The sequence below is a fragment of the Protopterus annectens genome, chromosome 12.part0, assembly GCF_019279795.1.
Source record: "Protopterus annectens isolate FY-2018-M chromosome 12.part0, PAN1.0, whole genome shotgun sequence".
Taxonomy (NCBI): Eukaryota; Metazoa; Chordata; order Ceratodontiformes; family Protopteridae; genus Protopterus; species Protopterus annectens.
The window spans coordinates 492398394-492418793 of NC_056746.1; positions in this window are offsets into that span (position 1 = coordinate 492398394).

The window sequence follows — 20400 nt, forward strand, 5'->3', positions numbered from 1 at the left end:
AGTAGGTGATCCCTGGTCAGCCTCAGTAAGATGCAGATACACCATATAAAACCACACAAAGCTACTGTGAAACTAATCAGCCACATATTATGAGGCCAAGCACGGAACATTCTATAGCTGTGTCATTAATCGTAATCATAATGGCAATGACAAGACTTGCCGTGCTGCACAGCACTATGGCATGGGAATTACTACACCTACAGAAATAGCACCTGTTCATCCAGATAGGGTCTTGGAGAACCTAAACCCACTCCCACCCCCCCAACAGGTACACTTAGTAATATATACATGTACACTACAGGACCCCTGTAATAACGACTATGCAGGTACAAGCTGCACTCTCTAAAGCCATACATACAGCTTTCATGGGACCTGTCAACATCCCAGGGTGTATCCTACACAAATATAAGAACATTCAGCTATCCACATACACAGCATGCTCAATCATAACTCCATGTCAGGCTGTGTACACATCGAATGGTGCACAGCAACAGTTATCACACCCCACAAAGGGGGAGACACCATTGATAATGAGAAATAGTGCACAACCACCCTGCTGAGTCTAATCTGTAAGGCCATGAACCGTGATCAACATATTTGATGTACTCGGTACAGATGTAGATGACAGTATGGTTGATTCACACTACATATCATGACCTTGCCAGGTCATAGGACATCATTACCCATACTGTGTTCCAGCTACACTCAGTAAACTAGGTGTATATTCCTATGTCACAGGAGTGGTTGGCAACTGGACTGCTGGCAGAACCAACACTACAGAAGGTGTCTGACTGATACATGCACATCAAACCAGTGCCAGCCACAGTAATACAGGGTTCATTCCTGGTACTCCCCCTCTTTGCTATCTATACCACACAGACTACCACAGAAGGCATCAGCCTATTGATGTTTACAAATGACTATGAACTAGGAGCAATAGTCACCTCAATGTGTGCTGCATTCAACATACAGAAGGGCCTTAATGTGTCAGATGTGTGGTGTGTGACGTATGGACACAATCTGACAGCTAAGTATTGCATTGTCATCCTTTATGTTACAAACACTGTACCCATGAACTACCACCTAGGCAGCGGTCAACATAATAGCAACTGTATGTAGGGGATGCAGCTAGACAGTACTCTTTCCTTTGATAGTTACTTCACCACACCAGACAGGTAGTTGTATGTGGCACCCCTAATCATGACAGGGTGCCATCCAGGAATATAGAGATAATTGCTCAGCCATACTCAACACCCATGTGACCCATAATAGATCACATATTTCCTTTAAGGGTTATTGCCCATGTGTAGACGGCCTACACTGCCCTTCCCAAACCCTAGCTGCACTATGTAGCATGCAGCCTACCCTGAATAAAGCCATGTCCAGCTCAGAGGTGTTGGACATGCTACACTTAACATGTCCTGATTCCAAATAAACACATACTTCATGGACATCCACCTTTCTAGTACAAGGATCACAACATGCCTGACAGATCTCTGTCCCATACACTTAACATACTCTTGCCATACTATGCATCCCTGTCCAGTGAAGCTGCAAATCGCCCCTCTCTGTGAAATGATGTGATGACCGCATGCCAAATATATCAGTAACCCTGTGGATCAGTTCTGTGGCACTGCTTGAACTGGCCACTGAAACATACCTGTCTGTTGCCTACAGCTAGGTAACCTGTCTGCTTAGGCTCATAAATGGCCCAGGGAATATAGCCTACTAGATCACTATGACCATACATGCTATAGTTGATATCCAATCCTGCAAATACCATCCGTCTAGCTATTGTCTCATGTGTTACACATGTACAACACAGGCAATACATGGCAGGATGCTACACAGCTGTACAGTGCCATGTAGATGTATATGGCAAAACACATACATGCTTGCAAGTCTGCAGGGTCACAAGTCATATCCCTAATGGCTTTGTATGACTATATATGGGACATATACACAGCATTAAGGTCAATTGCATTAATGTGAATACATGCAGGCATGTGCTAATAGGTAAAGACACCAGTACAGGCAAACAGACATGCCCACGTTAAGACAACATCCACATGGAGTATGAGCAATGTCATCACATGACACACACATATATGGTGATAACATCACATCACCAGTAAGTGCCAAATGTGTGTGACTTATACATGTCAGTAGTGTTAGTGTCATGTAGATTTGCAAAGATGTATTTGTAATCTTAATAAATGTGATACACATGTATGCTCAGCTGTACTGCCGTACTTCTCTGTGAGTTACTTTGACCTGTCTCCATCATTATGTCTTCCAGGTATGCCACGTAGCAGACTGCCTGTGTACAGCCGCTTGGAGGATGAGGTCCTCGTCCCATACCTCCTCGACAACCATACAACACTCTTCAGCCATGTGCCACAGGATGCACAGCAGCGGGATGCCCTGTAGGAAGAACTCTGCAGGAGGGTAAATGATGTTGGCAGTCACAATCATACCTATCAGCAGGTGCGCCGACACTACACTGACCTCATAAGATGGGCAAAACAGCATGCTAATGCAATCACCAGGAAACAAGGTGCAACAGGTGGAGGGCCACTCACCCAGCCCCCACTCACACATACCAAGGAGCTACTGGCCAACCTGGGGACACCTGCAGACCTCTATCCACAAGCTTTAGCTGGTATTGTGGAGGTGGGTGTCTCCCAACCACTGAGCCTGGAGTTGCCTGGTAAGTCACTACTGCACATATAACACAACTATATTTCACATAATTACATGTGTTACTGTACAATATGTAATATAACATCATATGCAAGGCATGTATGCACACATGTCACATACTATAGTCTGCTACTCTATGTATGCACAGATGTTCATACTCTATAGTATAGTGTATTATACTGGCTTATGTGCTAACATGGACATTGCTCCATGTAGCTATCACACAGGTGTAGATAATGATCTTACTGCTGTGACACTCCTGTTTAGGTACCTCTGGCATTTTGCAGCAACAGCAGCCTGTGTCAGGTGAGATTGTTATTATTTACCAGGCTTGATAATGCATGGAACATATTAATTGCATGCTATCTGCCATAACACACATACACATAATGTATAGTGGTCCTGTTAATGGACACTGGTCAGACCTGCAATGCATCACAGTGTTTACCCATGTGAAACAATTGAAGACTATATGAAACACCTACACTAAATATTATAAACTATCATTGCCAGATGTGTGGACAAGAGTGAATACAATGGTAGAGGTGTGTTCCACTGTAGGGACAGGTACTACATATCAGCATTACACATGTTGGGAATACGAACAGTACTGTACAGAGAGCATATGTGTGCACACACTCTAAATGTGTTGGAGCTGGAGTATGACCGGCCCACAGGATACACCCTTGTGGATTATACCCTTGCTATGAATGTCACACAATGTCATGTGCTGTCTGACATGTCCATGACATGTAGTGGGCTGACTGCAACACTGCTCAACTATCCTGCAAAACATAGTAAAACAAAGAGCCGGCCAGTTACGTGAAAGGTCTCGTTTATTGAACAAAATAAAATAAAAACAATAAAATGATTCGTACTAAGCGCTTTCACCCACTCTCCATACTGGGCATCATCAAAGTACATTTTAATTAAAAAAAGGCTTTCTTAAATAGTAAAAAACGCACACACAATGCTCTTTCATTAAAACCAATGAGAAGCATAAGTCAATTGTGTATGTAAATGCCTAGTTAAAAAGAAATGGATTAAATAACCTGTAGTAGTATTAAATATATACATATAAATATTAAACACTAATATTTAAATAACCATATTTACATAGCATGTAATAATGTGAAACCTGTAATAAGTAATTAATAAATTACTATAAAAATGTATACAATGTATAAAATAATGGCCCCTTATGAAATTCATTAAATACACTGTGATTTGTACTTTATTATACTAGAAATAGAAATATGCTCATTAATTTCTGGTGAATTGGAAGCATCCAATCTTAGTTGCCACAGGCATTCTTTTGCTTCCAATAAGGTCTTTTCCTCACCTCCTTTTGTATTATTAGGAACTCTGTCAATCACCAAAAATAGGAATTTTTTAAAATTAATACACTTCTGGCTATGAAGGTATAATGAACTCACTGATTTCTCGCTTTTAATATCCCTTACATGATTCAATATCCGTAGTCTAAGTTTTCTGATAGTCTTCCCAACGTAATAAGTTGGAAAACTTATACATGTAGCAATATATACAACCGGTTTCCTAAGGTGTCATAAAGCTATTAGGCAAGTATTATAGTTCTTAATGTAAGAGTCAGTTTACTTAAGTTACAGGGGAAGGAGGCAAACACTCAAGTAGAAAAAAGAGCCCTATGGCTGACCAAAATGGTGACCTGCTTAATTACACAGCACTGTAAGTGAAAGCTTAACAAATGCTTTTTGTGTGCAACCTAGTCTGCTTAAATGCTGAGAGAAACTGATTTTGTTATGGTGACCAATTGCAGTCCTGTAGACTCCGTTTTGTCGGGAACTGTAGAGTTTAATCTGCTTAAATGCTGAGAGAAACTGATTTTGTTATGGTGACCAATTGCAGTCCTGTAGACTCCGTTTTGTAGAGAACTGTAGAGTTCAAACTGAGTCATACCAGGTCAGCCAAGGGGGAAGAGAGAGGGAAATCCTAAGCACCTAGATTTGAAAATGATGCCTGTACAGCTTATCTCTGAAGTCTTCACTTCTTCTTTGTTTTCCTGCAGTTTGTTCTCTTTCTTTGTTTTTGGAAGCTAACAGATCCCCAGGCTTGAATGAAAATGTTTGCCTGGCCCCTGTTTTAAAACATAGATCATCTAAGTTATAATTTGTTTTGATTTGATGTATTATCTGAACATTGACACATACAGAGTATATATAAAAAGTGTTACTATATGAGCATTAACAAAAAGATTGTTTAGGTCCACAGGATTTGTGTCAGATTTAATAATTACAGTGTTTGTGTAGTTCCTTTTATGCTAGATATTTTATCTATAATGATTTTTTGAAACTGTGTTTTTTGGGTTTTAAAACTAGGTGGTAGTATAGTACAACTATTTATATAATGTTTTAATATTTTTAAAGAATGTGTGTATTTTATTTTATTGAAAATCCATTGTTTGTGTTTGAGAATTTTAGGTTGGACATATGACAAGAATTATCTATATAATTTTGAAATATTTTTGTACTTCGTCAGTTTTTAAAGATTTATATAACTAATGAATTTGATAGAGTCATTCTGGATATCTTATGTATAGGTTCATAGGATCATAGGTGTGTACTAGACTAATGGCCCTGGAGCCTTTACAAGCCTAGGCCATAGGATTACCCTGGCATCGTGCCACACGACCTTAGTTTCTGTTGCCTCTGTCGAGTAGAGCCACTGGAGTGATCCCCGGGGTGAAATTTCTATTTCCCATCCACTCATCAAGATTTGTCTTGAAGAGGGCCAGTGAGGTGCTCTGCTTACATGTATGGGAAGTCTGTTCCATAGCATGGGCAGTCACTGGGTTATGAAACTGTCCCTCCAGCATGTTCTGTTGATTGTGGTAATGAGGTTGAGGTCTCTGGGGCATGTGGTGTGGCAGGATTGGGATTTCTTTAGATGTAGCATTTCTAACAGAGCTGGGTCGGACATGGCTTTGTAAGTCAAGCAGCGATCACTTCTAAGAAGGCGATATGAGACAGAGAATAGTTGGAGTTTTTTTAGTCTGTCCATATAGGACAAGTGTTTATGGCCTAAGATCCTCTTTGTGAGGTACTTTTGCGGCCTCTCCAGTTGTTGCAGGTGTCTAGTGAGGTACATGCCAAATGGGGCATTGTACTCGATGATTGATCTAATGAGGGAAGAGTAGAGGGAGACAGTGACATTTTTCTTCCCGGATGAAAATCCTTAGTAATGAGATGTGCCACATAGAAGGACTTTCTGACCACAGTGGCAATGTGGTGGTCAAAAGAGAGGTTGCTGTTAACCTGTGTTTCTGGATCTCTTATAATGCCTTCTATGTTCATTGAACTACCATTGATGTGATAATTCAAGGGAACCGGGTTTTTTCCCAGTGGGGATGATGACACATTTTTTGCCATTGAGCTAAAGGCCATGGTTCTGGCACCAGTCATTGGTCTCATTGAGGCCTTTCTGTAGGATGTCAGCATCACTTGGGGAGTTAATAATAGCTCCCAACTTGCAATTGTCTGCAAACTTTGTCAGGCAGAGTCCCTTTATGTTGGCCAGGACTTCAGAGAAGAGGATACCAAATAGGAGACGACCCAGGACCGAACCCTGTGGGACTCCACTCATGACTAGTTTACAGTCTGACTTGGAGTCAGCTACATTCACACTGTGGGTTCTATCTGTGAGCCAGTTTGCAACCCACCTTGTGATATAGGGGTTGATGCCTAGCTCAGTGAGTTTTTCTTTGATTCCTGAGTGGGGAATGGTATCAAAGGCCTTGGCCAGATCAAGGTAGGCTGTATGAACCACCTTGCCTTCATCCACAGCTCTGGTGACTGACTCAAAGAAGTCGAACAAGTTGAGCAGGCATGATCTACCCTTCACAAAACCAAACTGTGTAGGATCCAAAGTTTGGAGATTCCATATATCCTTGTTTATTAGGTCCATGATAATGCATTCCATAGCTTTAGATATCAGACTCATCAGGCTAATGGGGCGATAGTTCCTGTGGGTCTATAGTCACTCCTCCCTTGTGGAGAGGGATGACTGTAGCAGTGTGCCATTTGGTAGGGACAAAGTCTGAGATGAGGCTGTGATTGAACAGGGCACACAGGTAAGGTGCCAGTTCACTCTGTAGTTCATGTAGAACACAGCCGGGTATATTGTCAGGTCCCACAGAAGCTGTATTCTTGGCCTTGGACAGTGCTGTTTTAACCTGTTCAGCAGTAATACTGGGTGCCTGGCAATCTACTGGTATTGTGATTGGTCCTTTGGGGGGGTAAAGTTTTTACTGAATCTGTCGGCCAGTATATTGGCAATATCTGTTGGCTTGGTGTAGGAGATACCATTGTGCAGTAGCTCAGAGCAAATCTGGGTATTGCCGTGGAGATTCTTTACATAACTATAGAAAGTCTTGTGGTTGTCTTTACTATCTGCTGCAATTCTGTTTTCATAGCTAACTTTAGAGGATTTGATGAAGGATCTCAACCTTTTGTTGAGGCTGATAAGGGAGTTTTTCCAGTCTTGGGACTTCACTTTATTCTGCATCAGTTTCCTCCTTCTGTTGTAAAGTTTGTTTATGGCAGGGGACCACCAGATTGACTTTCTTTTTTTGAGGAGAGCATCTTGGTTCTATTGGGTATGGCGAGATCCATGCATTTGTGTACGTGTTCATATAGTGCATTGGTGTATGCTTTGGCGGTCATGCAACTATTCTCCATTTGCATGGGTGCAGTGAAGTTAGCCACATCTGTTTTTAGGAGTCCAAAGTTAGCTTTAGAGAAGTTTTTCATGGTGGTTACCTTTGTGGGGGGGGGGGTGTAGATTTCCAATGTGATTAGTTTGTGGTCAGATCTAACCAGGGATGAGTTGACTATTGGTGTAGAGCAACAGTCGCCCATGTTAGTAATGACCAGGTCAAGGATATTGCTACCTCTAGTGGGGGTAAGAATGAGCTAGTCCAGGGCATTAGAATTAATGAATTCCAGAAAGTGTTGGGCAAGTGTATTGGTACATGAGTAGTTTTCCCAGTTAATGGAGGGGTAGTTGAAATCACCCAGTATGAGAGTGTTAGGTTGGATCCTAATATTCTCCAGGGTGATTAGGAACATGGAGTGTGAGTCTTGGGACATGGTTGGGGACCTATAGAAGGCTACAACCTGAATCACTGTCTTACCCAATGTTAGCTGCACCTGAAGTATCTCAGATGCGTTATGTTGGGCTACCAGTCTGGAGGTGTGTGCATCCTTTATGAATATGGAAACACAACCACTTTTGGTACTTCGGTCCAAGTTCTGGGGCCAAAAGGTGTGGAATGAGTTATAGCCTGGTAGTGCAGGGGTGCTTTCTGCTGCCTTGAACCAGGTCTTTGTTACAGCACAAATGTCAATGTTCTCCATTTTAAGGAGTGCTTCGAGTGAGTGTATTTTGAGATTTTGACTTCTAGCATCTATATCTAATATCTATTTGGTATTATTTTATGCAGTTCATTATCCTCCAGTAGGGGTTTAGTTATCGTTCATAATTTTAGTTGATTAGGAATGCATTTGTCATATAATTACTCACAATGTAAGATAATTTGTTCATGCACTTTTGTGTGTAGGTTCCATTAATGTAATTAATTGAGGATAATTACTTAATATGCAAGTTTGTGATGAATTGTTAGAGTATAACTTTGTTAGGGTTTAGTTAGTTTAGTATTTAAAGAAGTCCTAAGAGTAGGAAAAATGCAATGATTCAGTTAAGTATTTTTGTGGTGTTTTTTATCTAATTAAAATATTCTGTTTTAATTTTCTGGGTGTTCCAGTGAGTGAATTACTCTTATCTACCTCAATAGTACCTTAAGAGAAATTTTTAAAACCTGCCAACTCATTAAAATCCCAAAACATATGTTCCCAGTTACCTCTTTATTCCATATCACACCTCAAACATTTGCCATATACCTGAGGAAAAAATCTTTGGAGTCTGCTTGGGGTATAAAAATACCTATGCAAATACTCCCAAGCAAAAATTCTAAACCTTCTAGACATTGCTTTGTACTTAAGAGTCATACATATGCCCTTCCATGATCCCCCCTTGTAAATTGCTTATCCACTTTTGCTTCCCAGTCTTTTCTAACCTTGTCTGATTGATTCTAATAGTTATTCTGTAATATTTTACATGCCCTACTAATTATCCCTTTTTAACAGCAGATCCTGTTCTAGATTCAACTAAAAACTGTAGTAGAGCAGGTATTTCTAGATTCAACTAAAAACTGTATCAGAGCAGGTATTTCACTTAGCCCCTTTATCTTAATGGCTGGCTAATCTTAAGGCAGATATTATTTGTTGACAGTAGTGTAAAATAGCTCAACACCACACTCAGATTCTTGACAAGTTTTGGCAAGAGTCTCCTCATATGCAGTTTAAATCAGAAATCTAAAGTAAAAGTCTTTATTGGAGTCAAACTCTCTCTGTGGTGGCAAATGCTATCTGAATATGCTGACAGAGATGGTAGAAGGCTCTGGGTTAAGATCAGTGCTCAATTTAGCCCAATGGGGATAGAATATGTTTATGGCCCTAACCAGGATCATCCTGATTTCTTTCCTAATTTCTGTGGAAAATCAATAGACATGACCTTAATGGGATTCCATTATTTATCTCCTGATATTTTAATACAATGCTAGACTCAGGGAGGGATAGGTCACCCACATTTACAGAGCGACATATACACTCTCAAAAATAAGCAATAAAACATTGTCTGCAGAAAGTCCAGTTCATATTTGGTGTTTACAACATCCACCGGAAGATGGCTATGCCTTCATTACCCTCTCAGAATTTTCAGACACTTAGCTTGACTATTGGCCAGTATCTCAACAGACCACACAAAAAGTTATATAATCTGATATAATACATGCTCATTGTACTGACCATATGGCACTTGCAGTTCAATTTGAGGGTGAATTCTCTGCCTGCATGCAAACTCTGGAGGATGAACCCTCTAATATTAAGACGACTGGACCTAACCACTGAGATTAAAAAGGAGGTTGAATAATGTTTATATGCCACCCCCCCCCCAATAGAATACTCATAACAACCCAGTGGAAATCATTTAAATTTACCTTCAGTCCTTTTGTAAATAGATCAAACACAAAGATATAGATCGAGAAATTGAACAATTAAGAATTCATGTTCATAGGTTCATAGGTAGGTACTAGGCTATCTGCTCGAGGGCATTTATAAGCCTAGCCAGAGTGTGTCAGCTTTCGCCACCCCATTGATTAATTAATTGAGCCTCTGTCAAGAAGAGCCAGTGAAGTGATCCCAGGAGTGTATTTTCTGTTACCCATCCACTCGTCAAGGTTTCTCTTGAAGAGTGTTAGTGTGGGGCTCTGCCTAATGTAGTTAGGAATTTTGTTCCAAAGCATGGGGAGTCTCTGTGATAGGAATCTATCCCTCCAGCATGTTCTATTTATTGTTGTGGCGAGGGTAAGCTCAGTAAAGCGAGTGGCTCACAGTGACTTGGATTTCTTTAGGTGGAGCATGTCCATCAAGTCTGAGTTAGACATGGCTTAGTAAGTCAGGCAGAGATCACCTCTGAGTAAGCAATATGCCACTGAGTACAGCCGGAGGATTTCCAGTTGGCCTGCATAGAACATATGTTTGAGGCCAGTAATCCTCTTGGTGAGGAACTTTTGTGGTCTTTCCAGCTGTTGGAAATGTCTTGTGAGGTACATCCCAAATGGGGCATTGTACTCTATGATGGGTCTGATGAGTGACGAGTAGAGGGGCACTATAACATCTTTATTTCTAGATGTGAACCCTTTAGTAATTAGATGGGCTACATAGAAGGATTTCCTAACTACTTTGGCAATATGATTGTCAAAGAAGAGATTACTATCTACCTGGGTCCCCAAATCTCTTATTACTGTGTTAAGGGGGCTGCCACGTATGTGGTAATTCATGGGTGTTTTGTTTTTCCCAAATGGGATGACTATGCATTTTTTGGCATTTAGCTTGAGACCATGACTATGACACCAGATTCTTTTGGAGAATGTCCATGTCAGCTAGAGAGTCAATTATGACTCCCAGTTTGCAGTCATCAGCAAACTTGGTTAGCCATAGTCCTCCTGTGTTTGCCTGTACTTCTGAGAAGTATATGCTGAACAGTAGGGGTCCCAGGACCGAGCTTTGTGGGACACCACTTGTGACTGGTTTAGAGTCAGACCTGGAGCCTGCTATTTTTACCATGTGAGTTCTGTCTGTAAGCCAGTTGGCAACCCATCTTGTGACGTAGGGGGTTTATGTTCAGGCTGGTGAGCTTTTCTATAATTCCCGAGTGGGGAATGGTGTCAAAAGCCTTGGTGAGGTCAAGGTAGGCTGTGTGAACCACCTTCCCCTCATCTATGGCCTTGGTGACTGTCTCAAAGAAGTCAACCAGGTTTAGTAGGCATGATCTGCCCTTAACAAAGCTGAACTTGGTCAGGTCAAGTGTTTGGAGGTTCCCAGGTTGATTCTGTTTTCCTGAAGGGCAAGAAGATTAGATTTAGAGACAGTAAACATTTAAAGTTATATAAACAGCAACACACATCCCTTATCCAGCTGCTTAATGAGAGACCAACTATATCTACATAGGGTGGAATTTAGGTCTTAGGACATGAGCAACAAACCCGGTAAACTTTTAACATGTAAACTGAAGGAAAGAAGACACAAAGTTTTTATTTCAAGAGTCTTATCACCACTGTTTAAGTACATGGCCACTCAGAATATTAAAATATGAGATACCATAACACCCCCCTTTTCAGGAATTATACTCAAATCCTAACTGTGGGAATACAATCTGGCATGAGAAGACTGTGTTCTCCATGAGCAGTAATTGCCTAATCTTTCATCTTCCTGACAACAATCCCTCGCTGCTCCAGTTATAAAACAAGAAGTTGAATGGGCTGTTAGAACCTTCCCAAATGGTAAGGCCCCTGGCCCAGATGGGTTGAAATCTGAGCTGTATAAACTTTGGAGCTACATGGGCCTTTATTAAACAGCATAGATAAGTGCAACATACAGCAGTCATGCTTTTCATTGGCCGGGATTCAGTAATCCTCCGTGTAAGACTATATAAGTCTTACACGGAAACTGCAGCCTAAGAGTATGACGTCAGCATGTCATGCATATTCATGAGGGCGCACTGACTCAACTCTAAGGCTAACACGGAGCATGCACGAATGCAGGGGGTGTGTCAGACTGCCGAGCAGTCCAAATATCCACACCCCTGCAAGTGCCTAAACTGCAAATGCCAACTGAAATGAGCAAGTCCTCTCAAATGTGTACATACCCAACACTACACTCCCCCACATTCTAAATCCCTGTACAATTCTAAAATGTAAAACTTTCCATTTTTTTATTATTCCCAATATAGCTGCCTGTGTTTGCATGGGTTTGCCCATTGCTTAGCTACAGCTAACAGTTTAGACATCGAAGAGGAGAATAAACTACTTGTATGCAAATTAAGCCAAATAGCAATAGCATAGTGGTAGAGCCTTTGCACAAAGAGGAGGCATTCCCGGTTCGAGTCCCACCACTCCCCTTCCCATTTTCTGTAGGAAATCTGTGCATAAAAATAATTCCTGACATTTACCTTTTAAATTTTAGTAAAATGCATTGAAATGGCCTATGTAGTAGTGAACGATATTTTATATATATATATATATATATATATATATATATATATATATATAAGAAGGTGAAATGGTCATGCATACTGATAAATGCATAGGTAACATATCTTAAGCAATGTGAAGCACTGCTAAGCAAAGTTTACTAGTATTAAGCACAGTTAAGTATAATTGCTTATAGCTTAGCACTGCTTTAACTAGCGCAATGGCTTTGTGTGGAGCTGTGCATCGCACCAACTAGTGCAAACAAAACATGTTTGCGCGGAGCTGCGCACCGCGCTAACTAGCGCAACGTCGAGCAACGTAGAGCAACATCAAGCAATGTTGGGCAAAGTTAAGCAAAGTCGGCTAAACACAGCCACACCTCCTAGCCAGTCTGGCCAGTAGTAAAATAAAAAGCAATGACAGGCCTTGAACCCAGGATACTGTACAACATAATCACAGTACTAAACCACTAAGCCATGACAGATTTTCATATGGATGCACTTCCAACACACTCATATATATCAATGGAAGTTTATCCATTGCTAAGCAGGTTTGCTTTTATCTGAGATTTTTCAAAACTGGCCAATCAGAAATAAGTGTGAGAAATGAGGCATATTTAAGCTCCATAGATGGGAATAATTGCCATAACTGGTTGTAGCTCCCATCTGCAGTCAGCATGGCCGGTGTTGGAGAGGGCTCTCATTTTCAAGCGCAACGGTGGGGCATTGAGGAGTCAAAAGTAATGGTTTGGCTCCTCGTCCATCATCATGATGCAAGACTCCTGCGGGGCCAATTTCAAGGCACTGAGTACAAAGCAGAAGCCTGGAATCATCTAGCACATGATCTCACCAGTGCCACAGGTGTCCCTTGGACTGGTGAGCAGGTCAGACACCACTACTCAGACCTGAAGAGACGCAAGGAGGATCGACTGAACCAGTGGATACAGGAGGCCCGTGAAATGGAAAATGCCCCACTACTGAGTATGTAGCCATGGAATGAAGTATGTAAGAATTGCTATTGTAGTCTATATTATGGATAGGTATGTCTTAATATCCCTTCATTTACTTCACAGCTGCAGGTGTCCGTGCTGCGAATCAGCAAGCCTATGCAGATAGGCTGCTAAGGCTGCACCACCAGGCAGGTTAGTAATTATTCTGCATGTTTTGTTATATAAAAGAAGTGAGAGAGCCTGAAAAAGAGTGTTGTAACCCATTAATAAAGGTATAATAAGTCTTGAATAACTTCTCTGCATGTCCTGTTATATAAAATAAGTGAGACAGCATGAAAAGGTGTTGTAACCCATTAATAAAGGTATAATATGTCTTGAATAAAAGTCCTCTGCATGCACTGATATAGCAAATAAATGAGAGAGCCACTAGAAAAGTGTGTAATGTAATTAATAAAGGTATAATTCCTGGAGTGTGTCCGTGTCACTTTCTTCGATATGTCGTTGTACCCTTGCATTATAGAAATAGTACTGTTGTATTAAGCGCAGTCAACCTACACATGGGTAGGCCCATATAAAGTGGATGAAGGGAGTGCCACTAGCTGTTAAGCATATATACAGTCCTCAACTGTCGGTTCATGGCTGGCATGTACAGGTTAATCTGGCACATGAGTAGCTTGTTATTGTGTTCCCTAGACATGTCAGTGTGCTGCTAGAAATGTAGGGGGCTGTTAAAATATACCTGATAATGTCACCTGAACACATCCAGATATGCAGATATATAAATATAAATGAAATATATAAAGACGTAGCAGTAACATCTGCATCCTGGACAGTTTGTATGTCAGATACAGGTCAGGTATATAAAGAACTAGCAAAACCCATTTCACAATTTAACAGACATTGCCTAGTGTAATAATACATGTAGGGGATATATAACTGCAGTCAATAGGAATGTAGTGTAAACTATAAGTATATATAAGTTGTTAATGGAGGTATCTTTTTACGCCCTATTGTATGTGCATAAACAATGCAATTCCACACCTCAATGGGTATGTCTAATCTCATAACATTTGTTGGGACATATGTCCTATTGGTTTATAAAAATCTGCATTTACTTTGATGCATGTGCCCTGTTCACATACCACAATCTTAGTGGCCTGTTGCCACCAATCAATCCTGCATGCTGTTGGAATGTCCACTGCTGTTCTATATATGCATGTGTTATGCTTGCTGTTCAACTGTTTGAACTCTGGTGTGTTGGGTCAATGGGAATACTACTGCATGCTGTTACAACTAATTTGGAATGCTGTTGGCTATTACTGACCCTTATTGTCATTAAATCCTCCTAAACATAGAACGTATGGGAAGGCCGGTCCCAGCGGACCTACCTGTCCCACCTCAGCTGGCAATGGCACCTGGCACCAGCAGGTCCGGTGCCCAGCCCGGGACCTCCTCCTCTATTGGCCCTGTGCCACCTTCGGGTGGAAGCGCTGCAGGGGATGGGGTCACCCCCCCATGCAAGCATGGCTAGAAGAGGGCCACCTATCACCCTCCGAATGGTCCAGGCTGTGGTGCATAGGTAGATCGAGCATTCAGTCACTGATCCTCTACGCCAGCTCGAGGCAAGAGTGGCGTGACTCATGGGTGAGCCTGCCCCTCCTACACAGCCCCAGCACAGCCACCCTCTGGGCTGTGAAGGTGTAGTGGTTACTGCCCATGGGTGGGGATCTCAGTTTCACTGTTGCCATCTGTGGGCTCATGGGCTTGCAAATTCCAAACATCCTTCCCCATCAATGGTGTACACCCACCTCATGTGCCATATTCTGCCCCTGTATGCATCTTGTTTGTCTTGTCTGTTTACCTCCCCAACCTACCTCCCCAAATATACCTACTTCCCCTACCCCACATTCCACTCTCACCTGAAAAAAAAATGGGCAATCTGCTCCCACAAAAAAAATACGCTCCATACATAGCTGCCCATTTTGCACACATGTCCGCTGGACACATAAACTGAAATTTAATTGGCAGTAAAACATACTTTGTTGTCCTCACCCCTCTCTCAGGGGTGGAAGGTTTCAAATTTCCCTCCAAATTACTAGTATATGCACAGCTGTTGTTTTTAAAGAAATGGGCAGCTATGGACCTTCCCTACACCCATCCTGTACATCCCTAGCTGTTTTCCCTACTGTCTTTCCCTCTTTGTGCCCCTTTTTCACCACTGTCCTATCTCCCCATTTTCTTTTCTTTCAAAGAAATGAGCGCGGGGGTTAGCGGGAGTAAGCACTTTTAAGCAGTAGTTACCGGGTATGCCCGAGTGTGCACTTGTGTGCTTAGCTAAGTATTGCTAAGCATCACACAAACCCACTTACAACTGCTTAAAAGTGCCTTAGTCACCCTGCATGTGAGGGCCCTTGTTCTGCTCAGCAGCAAAATAAAACACCACTGCAGTCTCGAACTCCGGACCTTGTACACACTAGACTGCATGAAGTACTACTAAGCCACAGTAGATATACTGCAGGTTGTTGCTGCAATATATATATCATGCATCAGAATGAGTGAATGTAAAGGAAAGATAGGAATGCCATAACACAAAACCTGTTCTGTGGAACTTTACCAGCAGTTGTTGTGGAATTGCATTACATGACTGTGATAACAGAACCAGCCATTTTAGCAGTAAATAGTGCTACAGCAGCACTTTACAACCCCCACACAGTATCATAGCAGGACAATCCCCACCCAACTGTACAAAATACCTGTGTGTTCAAGGTCCAGCAAGGATGTAGGTAGGCATACTCAGTACTGGAATTGTCCAGTTTTCATGAGCATCCTGTGCTAATGTCAACAAAAAAAAAAAATGCAAACTGTGCAGAAGTGAGTACATTAATATCCACAGTATAGCAGTTCACAAACAGTTCATGTGCCAAATGAAAACATCTCAATAACTGCGTATGTATGGCAGCTAATTGTATAAGTAGAAAAGAAAATACATACTCCCATGTATCTTGTGTTAGCATTTGTAGGGGTGAGTACAATTCTACACTGACAACTGTGTACTGGAAGTGGCAACATTCAGGTCTGAGTACAACATTCAAGTGACTGGCTACACCCCTAGCATCAGATACAAGAAGTATACCAACCTTCTGACTTTCACAACGGTGTCCACAGCAAACAATCATGGTCCCCACTTTGGAAAGCTGAAAGGGCTATGCCTACCTGACTTAGCAATTTATAGCACTGGGTTGCTATGACAGTGAGTACTGCAAGTACCACACAGCAGGCTGCATGCAATTGCCAAATGGTGGCCAGGCCAACAATTGGTGCAGAGGCCATCACATGCACATGTGCAGATACCTATAAAAGCAGGCTGTACTTGCTGTCCACACATGCAATCATTTCATTGCAAGTACGGAGAGAGAGAGAGAGAGACACAGACAACAGCAACAGAAAAAAAAAACAAAATATATAAAAGAAAATATATTGAAAAAATAAAAGGCAAATATTACTAGATAAAAGACAATACTATTGTAAATTGCAAACCGACCACCAAAACTGTCCACAAAAATTCTGGGCTGGACTAAATCAACTTCTTCATCCTGGTCGCACTACTACCCCTGCCCCTGCCACACTCATTGATAAATCCCCTGACGATGTCTCCAATAGTTTTAACCACTTCTTCACTGAGACAATACAAACTCTGTCTAATCAATTACCACCTAGCCTTCATACCTCTGACCCTCGAACACTAAAAAATATTCCCCTACTTACCTTTCAACCTGTTGCAACTTCCGTTATATGTAAATTAATTAAAAAACTAAAACCCTCCACACTCTCAGCCGACCAACTCCCAGCTGAATATTTGCAAAAAACAGCTGACGTAATTGCTTACCCAGTGTCAATCCTCATCAACCGCTCCTTAGCAGAGGCCATAATTCCCGAGATCTGGAAGATATCATATGTAATTCCTCTCCACAAGGGAGGCACTTCCACTGATCTTTCTAACTATAGGCCCATATCCATACTTTCCCCTTTAGCAAAATAATGGAAAAATGTGTTCAGAAACAGTTCATGAAACACCTAATGGTCAACCAACTACTGGCTGATACCCAACATGGTTTCAGACCTCTCCACAGTACCACCTCAGCCCTCCTTGTCTTTTCAAATACCATAAACTCCCATCGTAATAATAACAATCTCTCATCAGCACTATTTCTGGATCTGTCAAAGGCCTTTGATATGGTGGATCATAAACTTTTAATCAATACATTGCCTTCACTAGGTCTTGACACCTTTGCTGTACAATGGTTTAGTTCCTATCTATCTGGCAGAAAACAAGCAGTTTTATGGCAGACCAAACTCTCTAAGCTACTACCCAATACATTAGGAGTACCTCAAGGATCTATTCTAGGGCCGCTATTATTTTCCATTTTTATCAATGACCTGCATACAGTTACTCCTAATGCCAGTTGTATACAATATGCAGATGATTCCACGTTAATCTGCTCTGGTACTACCCCTTCAGATTTACAACTGTTAACCCAGTCTACTTTCAGCAAAAGAAAACTGGCTCTCCAGTCGCCTGATTCTCAACCCAAAAAAAACTAAAATGTTGTTGTTTCTTCCAACAAAAAAGTCCTACCCCATTAACTTTACTATCCAAGCTAAGGATGGGACCATAATTTCTCCTGACCTCTCGACAAAATTACTAGGGGTAACCATAGACAACAAACTAAAATTTGATATACACGCAAACCAAATAATTAAGACCATTAACAAAAAGCTAGGCTCTTTATATAAAATAAAAAGCTTCCTGACTCCCCAAGCTAAAATGGCCATTGCCCAGACTCACCTCCTCTCATCACTCCTGTACTCGTCCCCCTTTTCACAATATAAGTAAAACTGTAATGAACAAACTCTCTAAATGCTACAATCATATTGCAAGGTTTGTTACTGGGTCCCCATATAGGACCCATCATTGTACCAATTTAGCCCAACTCAACTGGTCTGAGCTTCCTAACCTAATTACTTTCAACCTACTAGTCCTTACTCACAAAATCATATATAACCCTGAATATGCTCCTTCCCTCAAAGCACTACTTCCCTTTGTAATAATCCCCACCATTGAGGTCGTCCAACCGCCTCCTAATCCAAACACTCAAAACTAATAACTCTGCTGGAGACTTCCTTCTCTCCAACGCTGCAGGTAAAATTTGGAACAAACTTCCCATGATATTATATCCATCTCTACTTTAAGTCAATTTAAAGCTAAGCTAAAAACTCATCTGGGCTCAATGGTTGCCATTGCCTAAACCGGGATAGTCCACTCTAGTATGTAATAACTGTCTATAACTCATGAATATTCTACATCTCCTTACTATCCTACCCCTCTTACATTTAAAATAAATTAGAAAGAATAACTTAGAATGCTCTTATTTTGAATGTATATTTTGCTTCATTGTTTAGTTAAGTGTTTTGTAACCTGTGTTTTGGAGCTTTTCTCCCCGGGCCTCCGCTGAAAATGGACATGCATCCAGTCGGATCCTCCCGGTCAACAAATGTAAAATAAAAAATAAAAATAAAATAAAATAATATATTGAAAAAAAAGATAAAAAAATATATATTGAAAAATAAAAAATATACTGAAAAAAAATAAGATAAAAAAAAATTACAAAACACACAGAACTGACTAATACAAACACATACAAAGGAAAGGTGTGTAACCAATACGTATTTACTGGCGTGTAGTAGATGTTTTTGAAGAGTACTCTACATAGTTTGAATCATCCATATGTGGCAGCAGTACGTATCTATGCACAGATGCCCTGTATAACTACTGCTATGGAGAAATCAGTGTGTAGCTGTGTGCAGTGGGATATGACTGTGACATATGTAGTTCAACATTAAATGTCAAAAATCTGATCCATGTTACCTGTGTTCTGTACAGTAGTGTGTACAATGTCTGTTTGGGGGGGTAGCGCCTACAGTTATATAAACATGTATGTGACAGAGTAACAAATGCATGATAGTCATATTAACATGTAGCTTAGCATTGGCAACAGCTGTACCAGGCTAGTATGCTAATCTAGCATTTGCAGTTCTATATATATATATATATATATATATTATATATATATATATATATATATATATATATATATATATATATATACCCTCTAATATTACTGTGTGCTCACATGTGACACCTGTTCATGTTACAGCAAGGCCCAACACAACAGTGTGGTCCTTGTGTGTGTATGGCACACACATACGGAGAGATCTGTCTGTGTCAGATATACTAGCATCTGTACATGTGCATAGAGCAGGGACATACTGCAACTGTTTGTGAAAGGTGGACATATATATGTTGTTAAAGGTTGTTATGTGCATATTTCTATGTAGGTTGTAGTGTGTGGCAAACAAGACAGCATACAGTGCTGGTATATGACATGTGGTGGTTAACGCTGTAGGTATGATTCGTCAGGTTTGCAGTGTTGCAGCCAGTGAGGCCTGCTAAAGCTACATGGGCTGAGAACACCTTCAATGCATTCCGCACAACACTGTGCAATATTATGACATAATTGTATACCTCACAACCTTTGCATAATTGATATTCCCACCATGAAAGGTGGACTGTATGTGTGCCTATATGTATATCTATATGTACACCAATGGATGTTTATATGTATGTGTGTGTGTGTGTGTGTATATATATATATATATATATATATATATATATATATATATATATATATATATATATATATATATATATATAGAGAGAGAGAGAGAGAGAGAGAGAGAGACAGGGTCATATTTACTGCAACAGATGCCTGGTGACAAAGCCATGGACTCAAGCTCAATGTTGACACTGCATTGGCATCCCTTCTTGCAAAAACTCTGTACCCATTAACTACCACATAGGTGGTAATCTACTTAACACAGAAGGTGTGATAAGAGACCATGGGACACAAGTGGACAGTAGTCTCCCCTTTGATAATCACAGTGCCACACTAGTCATGTAATCTGTCTATGTGGCACACGTCATCACAAAAGGTCTGTCATCCAGGGAAATATAGGTCAGTGTTCCCCTCTACTCAACACACATAAAACCCATTATAGAGTA